The 20,952-nt window shown below is 41.4% G+C and overlaps 1 protein-coding gene across 3 annotated transcripts in view; it reads left to right on the top strand.

Annotated features, from left to right (window-relative positions):
* The first annotated feature begins 9,961 nt into the window (after positions 1-9,961).
* ELOVL7 (ELOVL fatty acid elongase 7) overlaps positions 9,962-20,952 on the top strand; it is a 32,068-nt gene continuing 21,077 nt past the window's right edge. The window contains exon 1 of one of the 3 annotated variants that reach the window (XM_066182365.1): positions 9,962-10,002. The gene's annotated coding sequence lies outside the window, so the exon portion shown is untranslated. Of the gene's footprint in view, positions 10,090-14,464; positions 14,566-20,952 lie in introns of those variants that run through there. The other 2 variants (XM_066182364.1, XM_066182366.1) reach the window with 2 other exon arrangements.

Raw genomic sequence — 20,952 nt, 5'->3', positions numbered from 1 at the left:
TGCAGTAAGTCTCTCTATAAAACAACAGGGAAGGGAGAAGATTAAAGAGGAAGCTTCAGAATATTCTTTAGAAATACTTGGGAAGCCATGTCACAATCACAGGAGTGACAGGTAGCATCACTGATTAGTTTTCTGCTGTCCAGTTTAAAAGAAATTTGTAACTTCTAGTAGTACTGAATTTTTCCTATGCTCTGTCTAGAAATCATTGTTTTCGAGTTTGTGGGTGTCACATGCACGGAGAAAACAGTACCTCAGATGCAGAACTGGTCTATAAATGTAAGACTTGCAAACTTCCCTGAAGATTTAGCCCCCAAAATGTCTCCATATGAAAAATATCAGACTATGTATTATTCCCTAACAGTCCATAGACTGATGCAGAGGTAACAATCAAGGAAATGCAGCTTTTCTTGGAAATGTTGAGATTTTAAAATAATTTTCAAATAAGCTTCTTTTTGGAAACATTGAGATTTAAAAATAAGATTCAATTGCAAACCGTTGCATTAATCTCAGCCAATTGCTGTTTGAAATATTCTTATAGCCCATTGTTTTGCCTGTGGCTACTCTAGAGTGAGTGTAAAGGCATGTCAAAATGAGTTGAGGTATGATAAAAAACATCCTTTAAAGGACTTCTCCAGAAGAAATTCTCTGCTGTGAGGCTGCTGAGGCACTGTAACAGGTTGCCCAGAGAAGCTGTGGATGCCCCATCCCTGGTAGTGTAAAGGATATGTTGGATAGAGCTCTAAGAAACCTGGTCTAGTGGGAGGTGTCCTGCACATGGCAGGGGGGTTGGAGCTAAATGATCTTTATGGTCTCTTCCAACCCAAACAACTCCACGATCTTTTTTCTCAGCTCCCACCTACACCTAAAAATGATATAGTTCTCTCCCATTTGATAAGAAGTCACATTCCCACTTTCACATTTTACTCTAGATCTATTTAACAACAGTAAAGAAGGAGTAGGAGGAGAGAAATAAATACAGCACAACTATGAAGCATACTGTAAGACATAATGGTGCTTTGTGCAGGTGCTTAACATGTCCCCAGATGCAGCTGTGAAATATGACAGAAGTCTGCCTGGGAAAATGTTCTTAGCACCAATAGAGGTCTGGGATATATCCTGTAAAAAAAATATGCCGTGATGCCTTTTAAGTCTCTTGCTGACGAGTCTAATTGCTCAGCTAGCATAGAGAGATAGTGGTCTTTTTTTCTCTTTTCTTTCTCTTTCTCTTTCTCTTTCTCTTTCTCTTTCTCTTTCTCTTTCTCTTTCTCTTTCTCTTTCTCTTTCTCTTTCTCTTTCTCTTTCTCTTTCTCTTCCTCTTCCTCTTCCTCTTCCTCTTCCTCTTCCTCTTTTTCTTTCTCTTTTTTTAAGAAGCTATTTGGTTTCTGAGACTATACGTTTCACTAGTTTGATTGCTGGGTTTTCTTTCTTCAATACTGGACTTAGGCTCCAGATTCTCCAAGGCAAAATGCCTTTTTCCAGTCATGTAACTGTTCATGTATTTAAGCCTGGAACCTCACTCTTTGATAATTCTGCTTCCCTCATTTAAACAGATTAAGTAGGATGTTTATCTGTAAAATTCATTGTTCTGAAATGTTCCATTTATGATGAGTGGAATGAAATAAAGGAATTTAAATAAAGCACTTTGTAAAAAAATCAGACTACTTAGCCCATGCAAGCATGTCTCATCTCTATCAGCAGTAGTGCTGCCTGCTAGAGGTGTCTGCTTAAAAGATATTCTCATGGCTGTCTGGAAGATCAAGGATAATGATGGCAATGTAAATGAGTCTGTGTTGGCCTGCAAAGGAATATGCAGGGTTTTTTGCTTGACTCGATAATAAAGTCAGGCCAGCAAAATCCCCAAAGTGGATTGATACACAGACAAATAACAGCCTGGGCAACTGATAACCTCATGGGGTCAGCTCCTCTCCTGTCACCTCTCCTCCTGACATGGTGCTTATTAAGTACAGCTCAGCTTTGTCAGGCTAGGCAGACTGAAGAGAGTTTACTCAGTCCTTGAGGAAGGCTTTAGTTCTTTCTCTGGGTTTATTGTTGCTGTGGTTACAGACACTTGAGCTGGGAAGAGTAAAAGCAGTTCAGGTATGTTTATGTGAACTCTTATGACATGCATATGTAAATGCATATCCTTTAGAAGGAGAACTTTAATCACAATAGGAAGGCATGTGTTGATTTGCAGGGTGCATTGTGGTGGATCAGTTGTTTCTTGTGAAAATGTCAGATTTGATTGTAAAGGTTAAAGAAATGAGGGATACAAGAAGAAATGCAGGAATAAAAGTTTCTGTAACACTGCCTTCTACCCCATGGACGAAAAAATAGGTGTATGCATGGCTGTGTTATCTGTCTACAGAGTTTGTAGACAGGATCAGAATCTTCCATTTGGAGAAGGCTAGAGATAGTTTTATGTAAATGAATGTTGAGTACATCTTAGCTATTTGACCATGTGGTTTTATTTTCCCTTTGTTTTGTTGAGGTCTTATAACTCTCTGCTACCCTTTGGAGAATGTTCAAAAGGCACCAAAGGGAGAAGATGCAAGAAAGGACTACATTCTTGATGCCTATTTCCATGACATGAGCTTGTTGCTGGAGAGGAAGGAGCAAAACTGAGTGTAGAAGCGTTTTTGTTTGGGTAACAACACTGTGAGGTGAAGTCTTTGTCATCTCCTCCATACAGAGTTTTGTTGTACACATTTTCTGTATTTGCTGTTTTTCCTGCACAGCTTCAGCTCATTATTTGAAGGGACTGAAGACACTAATTTGTCCTACCAAAAAAAAATCTCTCTACAGTGTTTCAGGTTAGTCCTTGTAAGGTCTTCACATGCAGTTTATCTAACTGTTCTGATCAGTGTCTTCCTCACTCCAAAGGGAAACATGAATGCCTTTCCCACTGGGGGTGGCATATAGTGCTCTCTCACTCTCCAGATGAAAACAGATCTATGACTCCTCCAGCACTTTCTTCATGACTGCCACTGCTACTTTGCAGCACACCTAATATTTGAACATGCACTGGAAGATGGTGAGTTTTTGTGACTTTTTGAGTGTTTGTGATGCTAATAGGTTGTGGATGTAAATGCAGGTTTGCACAGTGCATCCTTTCATAAAGGAAAGCCATAGGGTGTCCACATTTCTACATCATAAGAAAAGATATCCATTTTGCCTTTTGCAACACTGCTAGAAAAAACAAATACATGAGTGGAGAATTTTGTTCTTGTTCATTTGGGCACATTTTTTGTTTTGTTTTGGTTGGGGCTTGTTTGTTGGTTTTATTTTGTTTATTCTTTCTGCTTAAATTCAAAAGTCTAATTTAAAATGCCTCATCTGTGGTAGTCTTAAACATATGGGAGACCACAGAAGTGTCATTAGCTATGAAATATAACAAAAATTTCTGTTTGATTGATTAGTAATTAGCTTATGCAATTCTTTTTTCAGGAATTGTCTCACAGGCATATTGCCAATGAAGATGCTCAGTTTCAACACCAACCTGTTTGTGTGTGGAACCCAACTATGACAGGACAATACAAACTACATGGCACACAATTAAAAATTGGCTGAAATTCCCAGTCTATTCTTCTTAGCATTTTCTCCAAAACTGAATCTAAATTAGCAAGTTCTTACATTTAATAAGGTGGTCATCTCTAAATTTATTGGAACTATAATTCAGAAAGAGGCAGTAGTTATTTTAATCAATTTGAAACATATCTTGCCTATAGCTCCTTTTCTGAGTGTCTTCAAAAGCATGTCTGTCTCACAACTATTTTCCCATGTTTTACCTTTCCTTGAGCATTAGTAACTACATCTTCAGCTTCAAAGTAACTTCCTAATCTCTGGCCTGTTTACCAAGCACACATGACATAATTGTCATGGGGAGAATGGGTACAAATACAACCTTATTTGTCTAAAATCAGATGGGGACTCCAACCAGGCATAAGGGTAGCATCTTCCCAGAAATGTGTTGAATACCTCTTTCCCTTGATTATCCATTTTTTTATTTTTGTTTTCCTGCTTTTTTTCCCAATCCCATCTGCAGAATGTTTTTATAAAAATAAATAAATAAATAAATATCCATTAAAGGATTAGGTTTCCACAATGTATTGTTAGGTGCATGTAATGTGATCAAGAATCAATTTTTAAAAGTAACTTCTTGGTATGATTCTACTGTACTTTTGCATTCCTTGTGTAATGCAATATCTGTCAAGGCAGAATGGACTGTGGATTTGTTACAATTAATCATACAGCTCCCTTTTCTGGTCGTTCATTTTTCTTCATATCTCAGAGAATGGCAGAGAAAGGAAAAAGAAACTGCTTCACTGTTAGCAAGGTTATGCAATTTAGTGGCTTTTATGGGAGTCCTTGTGGACACTGGCATAAGAAATATGAGAAAGGACAGAAGAAAAAAGTGGATGGTTGGTTTTTGAATAGGAAGAAGTGAGCTTTCAATGGCTTCCTCAGAAGTTTTTTTGATTTCTGTTTCTCACTGTGACACTCAGTTGCCTTACAAGTTATGTTCTGAGCCTTGTTGGTCTGAGCATGAAACAAACAAAATAACCCAAGGGCTTTGATTTGAAGGTCAGTTCTCATTCCTTCACCGAGGTGTACCATCTTTGTAATGCATTCTCCCAGCAAAATGTCTGCAATCTGGCAAAATTAGCTGAAGCTTTTGCATGGACACTGAACATAGCAGAGAGAGAACTCTTTGACAGAATCCCTTTCCCTCCAGTTCAAGGAACATGGCAGCCCATTAACTCCTAGAATGTGATGATTCACTAGTGAAGAGACAGGAAAATGATACAAGAGAGAGAGCTATTTATACATCTCTGTGTCACCACATGCTGCTTGGATAAAGAATCTGTCTCATGTTCAAAGTGCAAACCAGCAGCTACTCAAGCCGACACCAAAGATCTTATTTTTTTCTTACCCTTGCAGATGTTGCGCAGCACATGGCATGTGGGGATGACACAGATAGCTACATCTTCATTAGCACCAAAGAGTTACCATAGGCTATACTGATTTATCTTTGCTTGCCTTGTAAACTCACTTGTCTCTAAAAGCCAAAACCAAACTTTTAATCAGGTAAAATCCTTGTTGATTATTCTGATTTGGAGAGGGTGTAACATGTATTGTAGCTTATTGTTATTGATATTGCTACAGCTCTAAGCTCTTCTGGTGGATTGTGCCACAGCATGCACTTGTCATCTTGGCCAGCTATAGCCTAACCAGCACAGTGCAGGTGTTCAGCAAAGTTAGCATTCACATCTTTGGTCACCTTTGGCTTTGGAGTTTATTTTTTTTTTTCTTTTATGATGCATGTTAGAATCCTTTTGGAGTCATGGAGTTCCTACTCTCTAAAAGGAACTTATGTTTCCAGACATCTTTATGCACCCAGTTCATGGATAAGGCTGTGATTATAGCATGCTGTTCTGGCCCAGGAACAACAAACAGTCCAAGAGCCCTCCAGGACCTTAAAAAGATTGCTACTTCCTTTAGCTTTGTCTACGTGAGTTCTTACAGGATAAAACTTTTGCTCCCATCACAGTCTGTAACACAGACAGGTAAAATTTGACCTATGAAAGATTTAAAATGGTAAATAGCATCTGAATGAGAATTCTCAGCTGTGAAAAGCTGTAAGATGTAGGCTCCAGAGCAGCCACTGTCCAGCTCTTTTTTCCATATACAGTTTTCAGACATGGGGCAGATTAAAATGAAAAATCTGCTGATTCAAGGTTATGATTTTTGGGAACAGGCTGGCCAGGTGTGCTTTGGTTTTCTCATTATGTTCAGTCAGGCTTCTTTGGCTTACTGTAATGCACTTTTTGTGGGTGATTTAATTTTCCTTCCTGGTATAGATTGAGTTGCAATCAGCCTGCATTCAAACAATACACTCTGAGAAGGTGAGTCACTACCAGTTTTCATCTGAGAAGCCCAGTGTGTATATAATACAGTGCATTATATAATATGTGTATGTATGCATTCTAAGTTTACTTGGATTTACAGTATATTCTATGTGTTGTACTATATACATTATGCAGAAGGTTTAAAATACATACATATGTAGTAGAACATATATATTACATATGTATATTAAATATGTATGACACCATGACACTGCTTCTATTAAACATCCCCTTTAATGACATTTTTCATACACTTAAGATTATTTCTTATACTTTTGCAATAGTCATTTTTCATCCCAGTTTTGGGACACCTTCTTCCTTCACTCCTGCCTAGTATCAATCTCAGATGCAAAACAATTTTCTATGGACATAACGGTTTTAATACTGTTAATTGAGATGGTTGGATTTACATGGAAATTTCTCTATCTGAATACCTTTGTCATATTTGCAAGAGTTCATAAAATTCACTATTGTTCAAATGTCAAAACAGGAACCTAAGATGTAGGTCAACATGTCACTGTTGAAACAGGCTGACTTGACAATAGTGGAGTACTCTGTGGTGTGTTTGTGATGCCAAGAAGCCATGCAAACCCAGCAGCGACTACTCACTTCTGTACAGTCACCTGCAGTGAATGTCCCCAGACGAACGGGGAAACCTCCCTGCAAAACTCAGCTCATCCAGAGAGATATGAGCAGGACTGAGTCATCTTCTCATCTTGTCCCACAGCAAAATTGATGATACATGTCTGAGGAAGAATTCCTTTGTGGTGTGGAAACCACTTCTGGAAAGTCACTGCCATCCATGGTGTTGTGGAAGAGACCTAGGCAGAAAAACTATCAGAAAGCCTCAGCTAAATGAAAGGCACTGTTCTGGCTCAGAAGATTAGGAGAATAAGCAATATTTTCTGCAACAAGCAGTAAGAAAAGTCTGAAAGTAGCTTCAAACAGAAGATGAGAAGGGGCATAGAGGGCCCTTTTTTTGCCAATCCAGCTGCCTGACACAGGGCTGTGATGGCTGTGGGAGACTGGCCACCTGCAGCAGAACCTGCCTCGGACAGGTTTGGCAGTTGTAACTCAGAACACCAGTACAAGTGCACAGACAAACCAGGTGTTTTGCAGAAAAGCAAAGCTTGCAAACAAAATTTGGATTACCCTTGCATCTCGTCAAGATCGGTGTGCAGACACCTGTTGGTGTTCTTGCAAATGACTACCTTTTACTGTGTCAGCAAAAGCACCTAACACTATTGCTTGACTAGGGAGTGGTTCCTGTGGCTCTCTTGCTGATCAGCTATTCAAGGCTTCAAAAACAGTCCTAGAGAGCAATTATCTCTAAAAGACTCTTAAAGCGTATGAGCTACTTGGATTCTAGTAAAATGAAAAAATAAGGTAAAACACTGGCTATCACTATTCGTGGCAAGCACAGTTCTTCATTCATCATACACCAGTAGTTATGTCTTTAGCATCTTGTAAAGTCCATTGGGCTGTCTCCAGAGTCTGTGTTTATCTCTAGTCCAGTACTTTGAATGGGGCATGTAGGTAACTTAAAAGATTACTTAAATTTACAGTAAATATCATGTGCAGCTCTCACATGCTAAGAACTGAGAAAACCTGTCTGCTGCTAGCTCCCTCTTTTACAATGTAAATGTCTCTGACTTGCTGTGTGTCTCGGTTTTCTTTGTGTGTGTAGGGCACAGCTGTCTCCTTTATGCTGCCTTTTTCCTGATGCATGTTAATGATTTACCTGCCCTGAACAGGTCGACCATTATTTCTGTCCTCTCCCAACTCTCATAGACTTGCTTGATGGTTCAAATTACCTTGGCTCCTGAAGTGCATGGAAAGCAAGGACTCTTACTCTCTTTATTGGCTCCAAAGAAAGAAAAGCTGTTGACATTAACACTGTTGCCATCAAATGTGTTAGAGCTGTTAGCTTGCATCTGATTATTATTTTTTGGCTTGCTTTTCTTTTTCGCATGAATGACAACATCTGTGTATTTTTGAAGCCTACAGGTAACCTACTTTTTATTGCTATGCACTCCAGTGTCACATTTTGTCTTAGCCAAGGCAGCCCTATCAGGCATGGCAAAACAGATTTTGCAACACAGGAGGAGTATTAGTTACTGGCTAAGCCACATCCCCCTGGACAAAGTCAAGATTTACTACTCTTGAGGCTCCCAAGGACTCTGTCTGAGCAGGGATGTGATGGTTCCTAAGGTTTGTTTGTGGTTTTTCTTGCCCAATACTTTAGGCAAAAAAATAGGTTTGAACCAAGAAATAATTAAAAAAAGAAAGTTGTGACTTCTGAATGCTGAAGGGAAAAGTGGATGATTTAATTTTGTTATGTGATTTTCGCCTCCTAGGTGAGACATCCAGTATTGCTCAATGTTTTATCATATTTTGACATATCCCTTTTGGCCAAACCCAATGATCTTATTAAGATGCTCTTTCAAAAGCTCAGGGATTTCATCATCTGTCATAATCCTAACAATTCCAATAGAAGCATGAAGCAAATCCTAAAGGACAAGATCCTCCTCCTAATCCCCACCCTAATCAATCACTCAGTGTTACAGAGCTTCTGCGGGATCTCTGTTACAAGCTACCTTTTCCACATGCCACCATCTGTTTGTCAACCTCTCATAATGTTTCCACACTTTTAACAAGCTTTCTATGCTTGTTCTGCCTCTTGTTATCACAAACTTTAGTTCTGAGCTTTGAACTTCTTGCTGTCCTCCAACTCAGAGTTTCCTTATGCATCTCTGCATTGACATTGGCCATGTTTTCATTTCACAGCATTACCTCACAGACCTTTTTCTTGTGGATTTATGTACATCATCAAACGTTTACCTCTTTTGTTCAATTTGCCTTAATATCCTCTCCCTACTCCTTGTTTTTGCAGTCTTTTGACTCAAGCAATCATCTCCATGCTAACCATCTCAAAAAGCTGTAAGTTCTAGCCTTTTGTGGACTAAAGTGATAGACCAACTAAAATGGAGCACCTGTTTACACATTAGAAATTCCCGATTACCTTTTTTGTGCCCCATACTTCTCTAGTTGGGAGTCACTGGGGTCAGTTACAGTCATCCTGAACACCCTCTAAGAGAGGAATATTGCATTTTGGGGGGTGGGAGTGTTCCCTAAAGCAGTGAGCCAAAGCCGACCAGCTGTGTTTTGTTGTTAAAAAAGGAATTTTTACATTTTCCTGATGTTGCTTTGGGCGACACTTAGTCACCACGGATCCCAAAGCAACACCAAGAAGACACGTTGCAGTTTTCCCTCCTCCACGCTGACAAACAGTGCTGCTGAGATTGAGATCTAGCGACATCTGGAGAACCCCTCAACACCGCAGCAGTGGGTATCACAACAGTCAGAAAACCAGTGGTCATAGGACCATTAAACAGTTTAGCTTGGAAGGGACCTTGAAGAGCACCTATTTCCAGCCACCTTGCCATAGGCAAGGACACCTTTCATTAGACCAGGTTGTTCAGAAGCCCTCTCCAGCCTGGACTTGAACACAGCCAGGGACGGGGCATCCACAACTTCTCTAGGCAGCCTGTGCCAGTGCCTCATCACACTCACAATGGAGAACTGATTCCTAATATCCAATTTAAACCTACCCTCTTTCAGTTTAAAGCAATTCCACCTTGTCATATCACTACATGCCCTTGTTAAAAGTCCCTCTCCATCTTTCCTATAGCCCCCTTGAGGCACTGAAAGGTACTATAAGACTTCCCTGAAGACTTCTCTTCAGGCAGAACAGCCCCAACTCCCTCTGCTTTTGCTCACAGAGGAGGTGCTCCGGCCCTCGGATCGCCCTTGCGGCCTCCTCCGGACTCGCTCACGAAGGTTGCTAACCCTTAGCCCTGACCCCTGGTCGAGAGAGACCTGCGGGGAGCTGCGGGGGGCGGAGCGGAGCGGTGCGGAGGGCGGTGGAGCGGGGCGGAGCGGGGCGGTTCGGAGGGCAATGCGGAGGACCGGGCGGGGCGGGGCGGGGCGGGGCGGGGCGGGGCGGTCCCCCCTCGCGCCCTCCCGCGGGCCGCGCGGTGCTGCCGCGCAGTTGCTGCCCGGCGGTTCGGGGACAGGTGGGGCGCGCTGCTGCCACGTGAGTGGATCCGGCGGGAGCGGGAAACCGGAGCGCGGGGCACCGCGGTGATCTTGGGAAGAGGAGCCTTCGGCATTCTTTCGCAGGGTCTGTCCCGCGCTGGGGCGTGCGAGGCTGGGCGGGACGGGATGGGTATCGGGCTTCCTCTTCCCCACCTTCCTTTCAAACTCCCTGGTTGCTCTCGCGTACCCCTTCTCTCTTCCGCAGACCCTTGGCTGTGCCGCGGTGAGCTTTTTTTCCTCCCCAGCTTCGTCCTCTGGCTCCACCTGCATCCCTGCTCCCTCTCCCCTATCTGCTCTCTCCTATGCCGTACCTCCAGATTCTCAGGTAGTGCCCTGCGCTGCTTCCTCCGCCAACCCCACTGAGTGTACTTCACCCTGCAGTGCCTGGCCTCCAAGCTTTCTGTCTATGCTCTTCACCGCACCGTGTCTGTGCCCCTAAACCCTTTGACTGTGTCTAGCACTAAGCAGTACTTGTTCCTCCGAACCCTCTGGCCGTGTCCCACACCTCAGGGTGGGTGCCTGTCTCTCAAGGGCCTCTGGCTATGCCTCACATGAACAGAGCTCACCTTCCTTCATGAAGAGCAAGTTATGTCGTGGCACGTGCATGGCCCCACTGCATCGGGACCTTATTGTTGAAAAATACTTTTTTCTTCGCACACCTTTTGCTCCCAAAGAGTGGTCCTAGACATCAAGAAACTTCAGTTTCTTTCTCTTCAAGGGTGGAGGTTGGAGACAGTCAGGGAAGAGGTGTGGCCCATGTGCTTAAGATGGTGGTATTAAAATATTGGGCTGGAGGGGTGATGTCTAGGCAGGGGTTGTCTGGCAAGCTGGAAGGGTGGCTGTCTGGCTTGCTGCTTTCCTCCTCTTTGGGGACAGATTACCTTTGCTGCCATGTGGGGCAGGTCTATCCTTAAGGACTGGCCACATTGGCAATGGGGCCAAAAGCCAAGGAGGCCGGTCAGTGCCAGCTCAGGATGGGGGGGATTGATGAGGCTACATTGGAGCAGCCTCTTAGACTTGTCCCTTGCAACTGTAGATGTCGTGTATGTTGTTATAGAATTGTAAGTTTGTGGATACTTAATTTGTAAATACATTTTTTATTGAAACTTTGGTTGGGTCTTGGGTGTTGCTGTCACCAAGACAGAATAGTGTGATGCTTGAAAAGTCATAGTGAGCCTGCCAACCGGCTCTTACTGATTATTGGGTTGTTTTGTTGGAGTTTTTGTTTGTTTGTTTTTGTTTGTTTGTTTTGTTTTTGGGGTTTTTGTTGTTGTTGGTTTTGGTTTTGGTTTTTATGCTTGCATAGGAAATCAAGGTATGTTAATTAAAGCTGTTGAGACAAACCAGAAAACTTACAGTCATGTATGGATACTCTCTTCCTTACTTCATAGTAATTCAGTTCTTCCCAGACCCATATGTAGGTCTGTACTGAACACTGCCATGTGGGAGAAGTTTCAACAAGTTTTTCTGGTTGTTGGGAGCAGCCTGGGAACAGCATGCTGCCTGATTTATTCTGCTGCTCAACACTTGGGGTGCTGCCTGGGATGCACTCAGGCTGCCTTGGAGCTGCCTCTGGTAGCGGCAGAATCTGTGGTGTATTGACACGGTGTTAGGCAGCGTGTACATACTCTGAAAACACTTCCATGAGGAGTGGGAGCACTGGTACTCATGTTTATCTGAAGAAAATGTACAAAGACCTAGGATTTGAAAACCTAGAGAAACATAGGCTTACAGTGAGGAACTGGAAGAGGTTGCTTGGAGCAGTTGTGGGTGTCCCATCCCTGAAAGGCCAGGCTGGATGAAGCTCTGAACGGCCTGGTCTAGTGAAAGGTGTCCCTGGCCATGGCAGAAGTTTGGAAATAGGTGATCTTTCCAACCCAGGCCATTCTATGATTCTTTGAAATTCTTCCTAGCTAGCACCTCTGTTGAAAATACGGGAAATAATGCAACTTTATGGTGTTTCAATCTAACATGTGATCTTTCTATTAAGTATTTATTTGTAGAGCAAGACAGGTTCTGGTACAGGAAGCAATATTCATGGAATGTGTTGGGAAAGATGCCACAGCATTAGTCAAGTAATACAAGCCAAATAGGATTTAACTCATTATGAAGCTCACCAAATACCATGAAATACCTATCAACTAGTTGCATATCAGTAAAAAAACTAATCATGGATGTTTCTGTATCCTGACACAACTTGATGGCTTTTGCCGAGTGTGCACCCCTTGCCTCTCTGTGCCCTTCCTGGCTTTGTTTCTCTCTGCTGCAATAAACTGGGAATCTTTTATTTCCCCCTACTGTGCTCTTCCTCTTGAAGCTGCTTTTGCCCAGTCTGTCTGGCTTAATGCTAATTTCTTCCTCTGGCCTGCCATATCTGGTTGCCTAACACAGATTTCTGGAGGTGTGGGCAGATGCAGAGCGAGGCAGAGGCACAAGGAGTGCATGGGATGGGCATGGGAGACATGTGGGGTGAGGGAAGTGGGAGGACGTCACCTCTGTGCCACGTTCAAGGACAGGAGGTGGAAGGGAGCCAGGATCCCTTTCTGGATCTTCATTAGCTGCTTGTGAAATCATGTTTATTGTGTTTGGGATCTAACTTGGCAGACTTCATGTGGCATCTCTCCCTGCCTGATGACTTCCTCAGCATGGCTGCTGCCTCTAATTCTCCTGCTGAAGGCTGGTGTGAGCTCCCTCATCTGCCCCAGCTGAAATAATACGGTTTAGCTATCAGTCACAGGTTTAGACCAACGGTATTGTTTTGTTTCAAATGGATCAAGGACAACTTGTACAATACGGGTAGTAGAGCTACAGTATGTAGGCAAGTATGAACAGAACACTGACATCTTCAGTGGCACAACATATTTGATACAGATAATGTAGCCTAACACTCATATTCACTTCAGGCTAATGGATGTCTGAAACTTTAAGTTTCTTCTCAAAGCCTGGATAGCTGTAAAGGAAGAAATACTTGTTCCCCTCACTATTCCTCTGTCCTTCACTGCAGCTCTTCACTATTCTGGTTTTCTTTCATGAAGTCACAGCATGTGGCACACACAGGCAATGTTTTTATCAGTTTCTTGTTGCCCAAGTATGTACTAAATTCAAGAAATGGCAGACTTACTTATGTTGTTCTCTACTGCAGTTCACGGATTGTTAACTTCAAACAGCAGTTTTGGTAGGCCTTTCTGAGTACTTAAAGGGAAGTTGGTCTGTGCTTGAAGGCTGAGTGGTTACTCTGCATTGTTGCACAGTTCTAGGGAGCAAGTCCCATGTGCTTGCCGAGGGACCTCACCCAATACCGAGGCTCGGTGCTGCTTTTAAAGGGCAAGTGCAGCCTAAATGGGGGAAATGAAACCTTCTACTCCTCAAAAAGATGAGATTATCAGAACAAAAGAATTACCAAAAAGTAGTTAATTTTGTAAGCCTGATTGTACTTTTTTTAAAAAACAATTCCTTGTAAAGGGTACCTTTAAAGCTAGAGGGTCATGCAGTAGTTTTAGTGCCTGTTATCACATTTCCAGTTTGCCAAAAGCTTGGCAAAGCTGCCAGTGATGTAGCAGTTAAGCATTTTTTTTCTATGTATATGACATTCAGCTGAAATCTAAAATGTAATGAGTTAAGTACATGAGTTTACACTGATGAGAGACACCAGAATAACTCAGGTGTCTCTTATCCTTACTTGTCTTTGGTTTCAGTGTTTAATGCTGATCATTGACCTGGGAATATTGAATAGTTGGTTATTTTTGTTTTTTTGGTCAGTTTGTTGGGGTTTTTTTCTGTTTTTGCTGAATTCAAAAAGTAAAATGCTTTCAATGTGTCAGTCAATGTCTTCTTCTGTGTGTATTTTGTTATTTTTGTTCTGTCTGCTTATGATGGCTACACACAGCAATTTATCACTGAAGATGTTGAGTAGAAAACACCTGTAAGTGGTTTGTGAATGGAGTAATGTGAGATGAATAGGCAGCTTAGACAACCACAGATTTAAGTGTCTTTTAAGTGTTATCTTGGTTCTTGATGAGAGTCTGAGGAATTGAATTTCAGTGGCATTTAATTTCAAAATCCTGAGGTAGCTTACAAATCTCTTAAAAACTACTTGTAAAGCCTTTCTGGCCCAAAGCAAATTCTGGCTTCCACCTGCAGGGAGGCACAGATGTCACAAGGAGGACAAATACAGGTGTCAGTAAACTCTATGAATCATCTTATTTGCTAGGAGCCCTGGTATTCAGATTGGCCGTTTTAACTGTGCCGGGGTAAAAGCAGCAAACGTCAGCCCTTAGCTCCACTCCACCTGTGATACTTGCTTAGGCTGATGTTGCAGTTTCACCAACATTTCTATCATTCCACATGCTTTTCTTTGCATGTGCTTCTTGTGTTTTGTGCTGGAGTATTTCTTGGTGAAAGCTGGTACTAAGAAGCACTGAGGAAACAGTCTGGATTAAAAAATACCCTTTCTTTTTCTGTGAGGCTTGCTCTCTTGCACTGGATCTGTTTCCCAATCTATTTTATTATGCAGCCAGAAAAATGGTTGTTCCAGGAGAAGTCAAGGGTGACATAGGAGCAGGTATGAGTAATGGGAAGAGAGGTTGATTAAAATTACATTGCTGCTATTAAAAGTGCTCTTACAATTGCAAACTTATCCTGTAAACAGCCAGACTTGCTCTGCTTGAGCAGGCTGTGCTCAAGAGAAGCTGCTTCTAGCAGCTTTATGAATTCCTACATGCTGCCTGCCTGTGTTTAATTGTATTGTGAATTCTTTGTAGTTTGGGTTATGTTTTATATTGATATGGGCCTTGCACATTGGGCTCTGTGCCTGGAGCCTCTATTCAAAGACTTTTTTTTTTTTTTTTTAAAACAATGCCTCACTGAATGCATGTGAATGTGAGTGTAACTTTGTCTAGTGCACTGCAAAACCCTATGTAAAGAAATAGGATGTACTGTGCAAAAAGCTGCTAAATTTCAACAGGCATCTCATGGGCTGGAATTCAAGAGAATGCTCCTATCCCAGTGATGGCATTCAGGGTTTATGGCTATGCCTGAGATAAAAATATAGCTTACTCTATTCCTTTTATTCTTTGTTTTCTAACAAAAGAAGGGGACGACTCTTGCTGGAGTCTGACTCACAAAGATCAGTTTGTTGATTTGGAAATAATTTGCATTGTATCATTAGTCCTGAAATGACTTAAAGCAAAGTCACAAAAACCTGATTCAGTGGTTTTCTGTATGCTTTTAGAGTATGGGTATGGTTCACATTGGTACTGTACTCTTTCTTTCAGGAAAGTTAGTTGAGATGGCACGTAGATGCTTTTTGTTTTGTTTTTGTTTTCACCTGATCTGCTAGGAAGTGAAGTGCAAAATTTTTTTCTGTTGTTTTTCATTAAAAGATACTGGCTGAAGCTTTAAGATTATCAGGGTTGTTGGTCAGATGTGCTCATTTATTTTGTTAAGTAGTACTGCAGTATTTTTTTACCATGTGGCATTATGAATAGAAGGGGATGGGCATGTGGAAATGTCCATAGTCAGTTCAGAGAAGTAGTAACTGGCAATGTTTCCTTTTGTACAAGTGAAAATTACTTGGATTCAGGTATATTGCAAGAGAATAGTGCGTTTTACAGTATTTGCATCCTTAACATCCACAGCAATTCCTTTTGTGCTTGTTTAGATGTAGTTGGAAAAATCTAGATTAAATACATAGTTTTTCATTTTCTAGTGCCAGTTCTAGCTTGTTTGTTCAGTGCTGAAGAAGAAAATTCACTTTTTACTCTTTAACTGTACAGAAGGGGTGTGACAAGCTTAATGAAATTATTATTACTACTATTACTATTACTTTGAAAGTGCCCTGTCCCCCTTTGTCTCTTGTGAATGAGAATTGTAGGATATACAGTCGACCAAGGCCAGGAGGATAATGAAGGAAGCTCAAATGTTCACTGTCAACTTTGAAATGAAATGTTTCATAAAACTACCTGTAAGGTGCATTTGTCAAAAGCCTTGTTACAATCACTCTCATTATTTCTGCTGTGCTGACAACATTGTTTCTGTAGCATCTGTTGCTCTGTAACGGTTGTTAAGGAGTTTGCTTATTTGTTTTTACATGAAAAAGGAGAAAAACGTATAAGACAAGGCTGTGAATAGCCTCATGCCATAGCTCTGATGTTCAGGAAGTTCATCATGGCAGATTTTAGAAAGAGAGGACAGAATGTAAAATACAGGTGCCATTAGAATACTCAGTGCCTCTTTTCTACTATCCTTTAATGACTGCTTGAAACCTTATGGGGTGAAGTATTCTCTGTCTAAATTTCAGGTTATCCTGAAACTGCTTTTCACAAACTGAAATGATCCACATGATCAGTTAGGGAAGCTTATCAGAAAGTTGTGGAGAAAATGTTCCTGACATGGTCCTGACTGGACCATGCTGAGTTCTGGTTTGCCCTGGAATTTTTCCCAGTTTTGAAATGAGGTTGTTCCCTTATTTTAAAACTGAACATCTCATATACCCCATTTGAACTACATTTAAAAGTATGGAATGGAAAATTGCCTCTGGAGGTGTGGAAATTGTGCAATCTGGTGTTCTTGCTTTTATCCTGTAGAGACTTTATGCATGTTGTAAAGTGTGATATTTCATCAGTTGCTTTCATCCAAGGTGCTGAAGCATCAGAGAGAACTTGATTGAATGTAGAAAGACTTTTGTGATAAGTGAGGGAGTCACTTTTACAGACTGTGAAATTATATGACCTTGGCTCATTCTCTGAGATGGCTGCAGTAGAAAGAGATCCAGTCTTCCTTTCCAGTCAGTGGGATAGCATCAAGCTTTTTGGATATGGTCAGGTGGATTAACCTGCACCTGAATAATGTATATATAAGACAAAAAATGTGTGTGAAAGCAAATTGTTTGCTTTGAATGTGAGCAATAGAGTCATACTGAAGTGAGGCAGAAGAAGCATAGAAGCAAACCATGTTTGCTTTCATGATGAGGGCTATGGTGTTGCCTTAGGTTCAGAAGGGGGGGTGTGGCCTGCTAGTTCTGTGTATTAACTGGAATATTGGACCACAACACTTTGGTTTTGAGCACACAACACTTTGGCTTTGATTACCACTTTGATGTGTTAACTGGTAGAAGACATGCCACTTTTTCTCTGGGGACTGAGAACTCCATACAGAGGGCGAACCAAACCCACTGAATGACCTCTTCTGCAAGGCATTGAAACCTGTATGTCAAAAATACTAAGACTTTTATTGATAACTTAAATGCCTAGCTATATGTAAGTCTAATTTTCTTTTGTATTGGAGACAGTCCAGGTTTCTTCTGTTTTACTTCTGTGGCATGCTGAGTAGACTGTTAGACACTTGTCTGTTTCTAGTATACTGGTGTTTTAAAGGAACATTAGTATTAGGCTGAGTACTCTGCTGCTTGCCAAGCTTCTTTGTTGGAAGTATTATTGCCTCCTGTGTTACTCTGATGTTGCACATCCATTGCCTAATGCACTTTGTTGATAGGATCTCTCTCTCTCTCTCTCTTTTTTTTTTTTTTTTTTTTTTTTTTTTTAAGCTATTTATATTTGGCAATCTTTCAGGATCGAAAGGAGGAGAAAAAAAGTGCAGTCGCCTTGGCCAGACATAGCTGGTTCATCGCTACATGCTGTCTGGATGAATTGTGGTATTTTAAACTGCAGATATGCCTTTTGGTCCTGGGGGTCTCCAAATGCTTGGAAAGATGGTAAAAAGTACATTCTGTTGTGGTTGTGGAAAATATTGATAGAAGATGAAAAATCCTTACGACATATCTGTGAATAAACTTGCATATGGATGTGTTGTTTGATTCTGCTTCTCTCTGAAATTACTGTTTGGTGTTCCACGCTGATTTAAAAAAGCTCTGCTGTTACAGACTCATTGTCTGCATAGTGTTGCTTTTTGTGCTGTTCTTGAGCTTCCAGAAAGTGCAAAATAATGAACACTTTTAGAAATAACTATTAGCAAAGGAACTAAGTTCTAGATAACTAGATCTGGAGCAGAAGTATGCCTTCACAGCTGTGTATTGTCATTAATGTATCTTTGCCCATATCATCAACCTCGGTTTTGCATTTTGTTGTGCAAACTCCTGCATATTGATTTCTTGGGATTTGAATGAAAAACTGATATATTTTTAAAGCTGGATGTTTATAACAAGATCTCGTTTAAAAAAATCTTGTTAGATACTTTTGTTGATCAAGCCAGTTAATGTTTTTAGGTGATGGCTGGTTTTGCTTTCATGCAAGCTGTTGAGGTTAGGCTGTCTTCTGAATACTGTCCATGCAACATGGTGTTGCCCACGCAACCTTTTTATTTAGTCTCCATGGGCCTTTGACTGCTCTGGGTCACTGTGTCTGGATGTTTCCTCACTCTAATGCTTATGGGCAACCATCAATATTCCTATTCCATACTATTTGTTGAGTTCTGACCTCTGTTGCCAAGAGCCCTGTGAAAGTCCAGCACTTCCATAGTCCTTAGAAAGGTATCTGCATAGCAAGTGGAAAAGAGTATTTTTGGAACTGCCGCCAGCACTGTATGAAAGCAAAGGTGCTCCCATTCTTGTGTTCACCCCATGTGCCCAAGCTGTCAAACTGGATCTGCCTCCAATGGGTGAGTCACCTCAAAAGGAAAAGGTGCTGGGGAAAGTAATCAGGCAAGTAGTGTAAGCAACATGCAAGATGGCTTGGGTGGTACCCCAAAAGCTTACTTGAATTTTGAACAGAATCAAATGGGGGTTTATAATGTACTAATTTCCCTGCATTCATCTCTGGATTCAACATATAAGCACTATGCAAGTGGGTTTGACTTCAGGATGAGCCCTGTGGGGTCATTTCTTCCAGTTATCCCTAAACTTCAGATGCTTCTTTCCTGTCCATTTCCATGCCCCACCCCTTTCATTCCTCCATTGAGTATGGAGTATGATAGAAACATCTGGCTTTTCCATTTCAGAAACTGTATTTTACTTTTCCCCTTCCACAGTGACTTTGGTCAGGTGTAAGTGTAAGGTAATTACTTTTTTTTTTTTTTAAGTGGAGACCTTCTTTGCGATGCAGAAGTAAAAAATGGAGTGCCAGGAGAAATTGGCTTTGCTGCTCTATTTAGCTGATCTGACTGAGAGGCCTGAGTCTCCAAACATTGGTATAACTTGCCTTCGTGGGTTGCCTGATGCTAATACTCATGAGTGTGTTTCATAGTGATTAACCAAACCTTTCATCATGCCGAAGAATGTTAATCTAAACAACAACAATCGAAGTTCTGTATACCTCCCTGCATATCCCTCAGTGATTCGAAACTTCCAGCTGCAGCTGTATAAATTACCAGCTCTGGACTGGAAAGATTTAGGATGTGGCAGTGTAGTTGCTTCCTGGAGTGCTCCAAAAAGTTCATGTGCCACGACTGGACTTGGGAGCAGCAGCTTTTTTAGCGATACTGTCAGCATGCTTTCTTGGGTAGTATTGTTCTGATGCTTTAGTTTAAAAAGCACTTAGTACATTTCCTTTAAAGTGGCTTTTGTCACCCTAAAGTTCTGCCATCACCTGTCACTGTGCTGCTGCTGCCCGTGTCACACTTCCCAAAGTTCACGTTGCACTGTGTGGGTCACTGCCAAAGGTGCCAGCACAGCTGGTTCCTGCTCTCTTGGAAGAGCTCCCAGGGAGGGTGCAGTTGCTGATGTTTACAGTGCTCAGCAGCATGTCCACTCTGCTGCATGGTAGCTTAAAAAGAGGGGGGAGGGAAGGGAGGGTGTCAGTTCTAGGTCAGCTGCCTTTAAAATTTATGCCTGCCTACTGCAATGCAAGCAAAATAGGATCAGAAGGAATGCATTATTTTGCTGCCTAGGATATCAGCCCAGGACCCAGAGGGTGGGTAGGTTAAGCAAGTGCAAGGCAGTGGGAAACAATGGTAAAGCAAATTAGCTCACGTCAGCATGGGAGAGTGGTGTGGGAGCAGTTCAACTATTGTAAATTGCTGCGTTAGAGGATGAACAAAATAGTATGTTGCAACCCTGCACGGGTGTTATCAGTGTTACTACTTACTAATATTCTGAACGCAGCAAGGTTAGAGCTGGTGCAATAAAAATTCCATAAAATGGCATTGATTTTACAATGTTGTTTTGCCATGGCAACTACAGTGACAAGAGCTGAGTGTATGCTATACACAAGATGTAACTGTGGAAAAACACCTCTTCTTTAATAATTACAAATGTTTTTCACTTTAGTTGCTAACCTCTTCTTTCTTAAAGTGAATATTTTGTTCTTAAGGTAATTATTTACATTTTTTTCCTTCTCCTCTTCCTATAAAACTCCTTTCTGATGTATTTTTTTGTTACAAAGACAGCCCCACCTACCTGTCTTTGTCTATTGCAGGTGAAAATTATGGTCTAATTTTTTTTTCCCCTATTGCTGAATGGCAATATTGCCACTGATTACTTGGTTATGGCATGTCTTTGGAAATAAAAAGGTTTGTCTGCTTTTTTTTCCATTGGCATTTGCTAGGTTGGCAAGATGCTACCTATGTAACAAGTCGTGTCCCCTTTTATTTTAAGGAGTCCTCTCTGGAAGCTGAAGTCCAGCTCTGCTTTTCTGTTTCTGTTTAGCTTCCATGGAGTGACCCCCACTGTGACTATTTAATGACAAGTTTTGCTGTTGTTCTACTGAGAGGTGGGTAAACACAAACCAAGTCCTTGGTAGCAAACTGCTTGTATTGTGATTAATTCAATGTATGAAAGCCTTATATTCAGTTAACTCATGTGCATTAACTCTTAACTGTAAATTAGGATAGATGATATGGTGGAGCCAACTCAGTGACTCAGCTTGCTGCTAAAGGAAGGGGACAGTCTCAGACATTAGACATCTTTGTTCCCTTTCATTCAAAGTATTTAGTTGGCACTTGCACTCCCTCTCTTTAGATCTTACCTAAAATCTGAGTATTAAAAATGTGCTTCCCA

The sequence above is a fragment of the Chamaea fasciata genome, unplaced genomic scaffold (genome assembly GCF_029207755.1).
Source record: "Chamaea fasciata isolate MVZ Bird 193981 ecotype frontalis unplaced genomic scaffold, bChaFas1.0.hap1 SCAF_4, whole genome shotgun sequence".
Lineage (NCBI taxonomy): Eukaryota > Metazoa > Chordata > Aves > Passeriformes > Sylviidae > Chamaea > Chamaea fasciata.
This window is presented reverse-complemented; position numbering and strand designations above follow the sequence as displayed.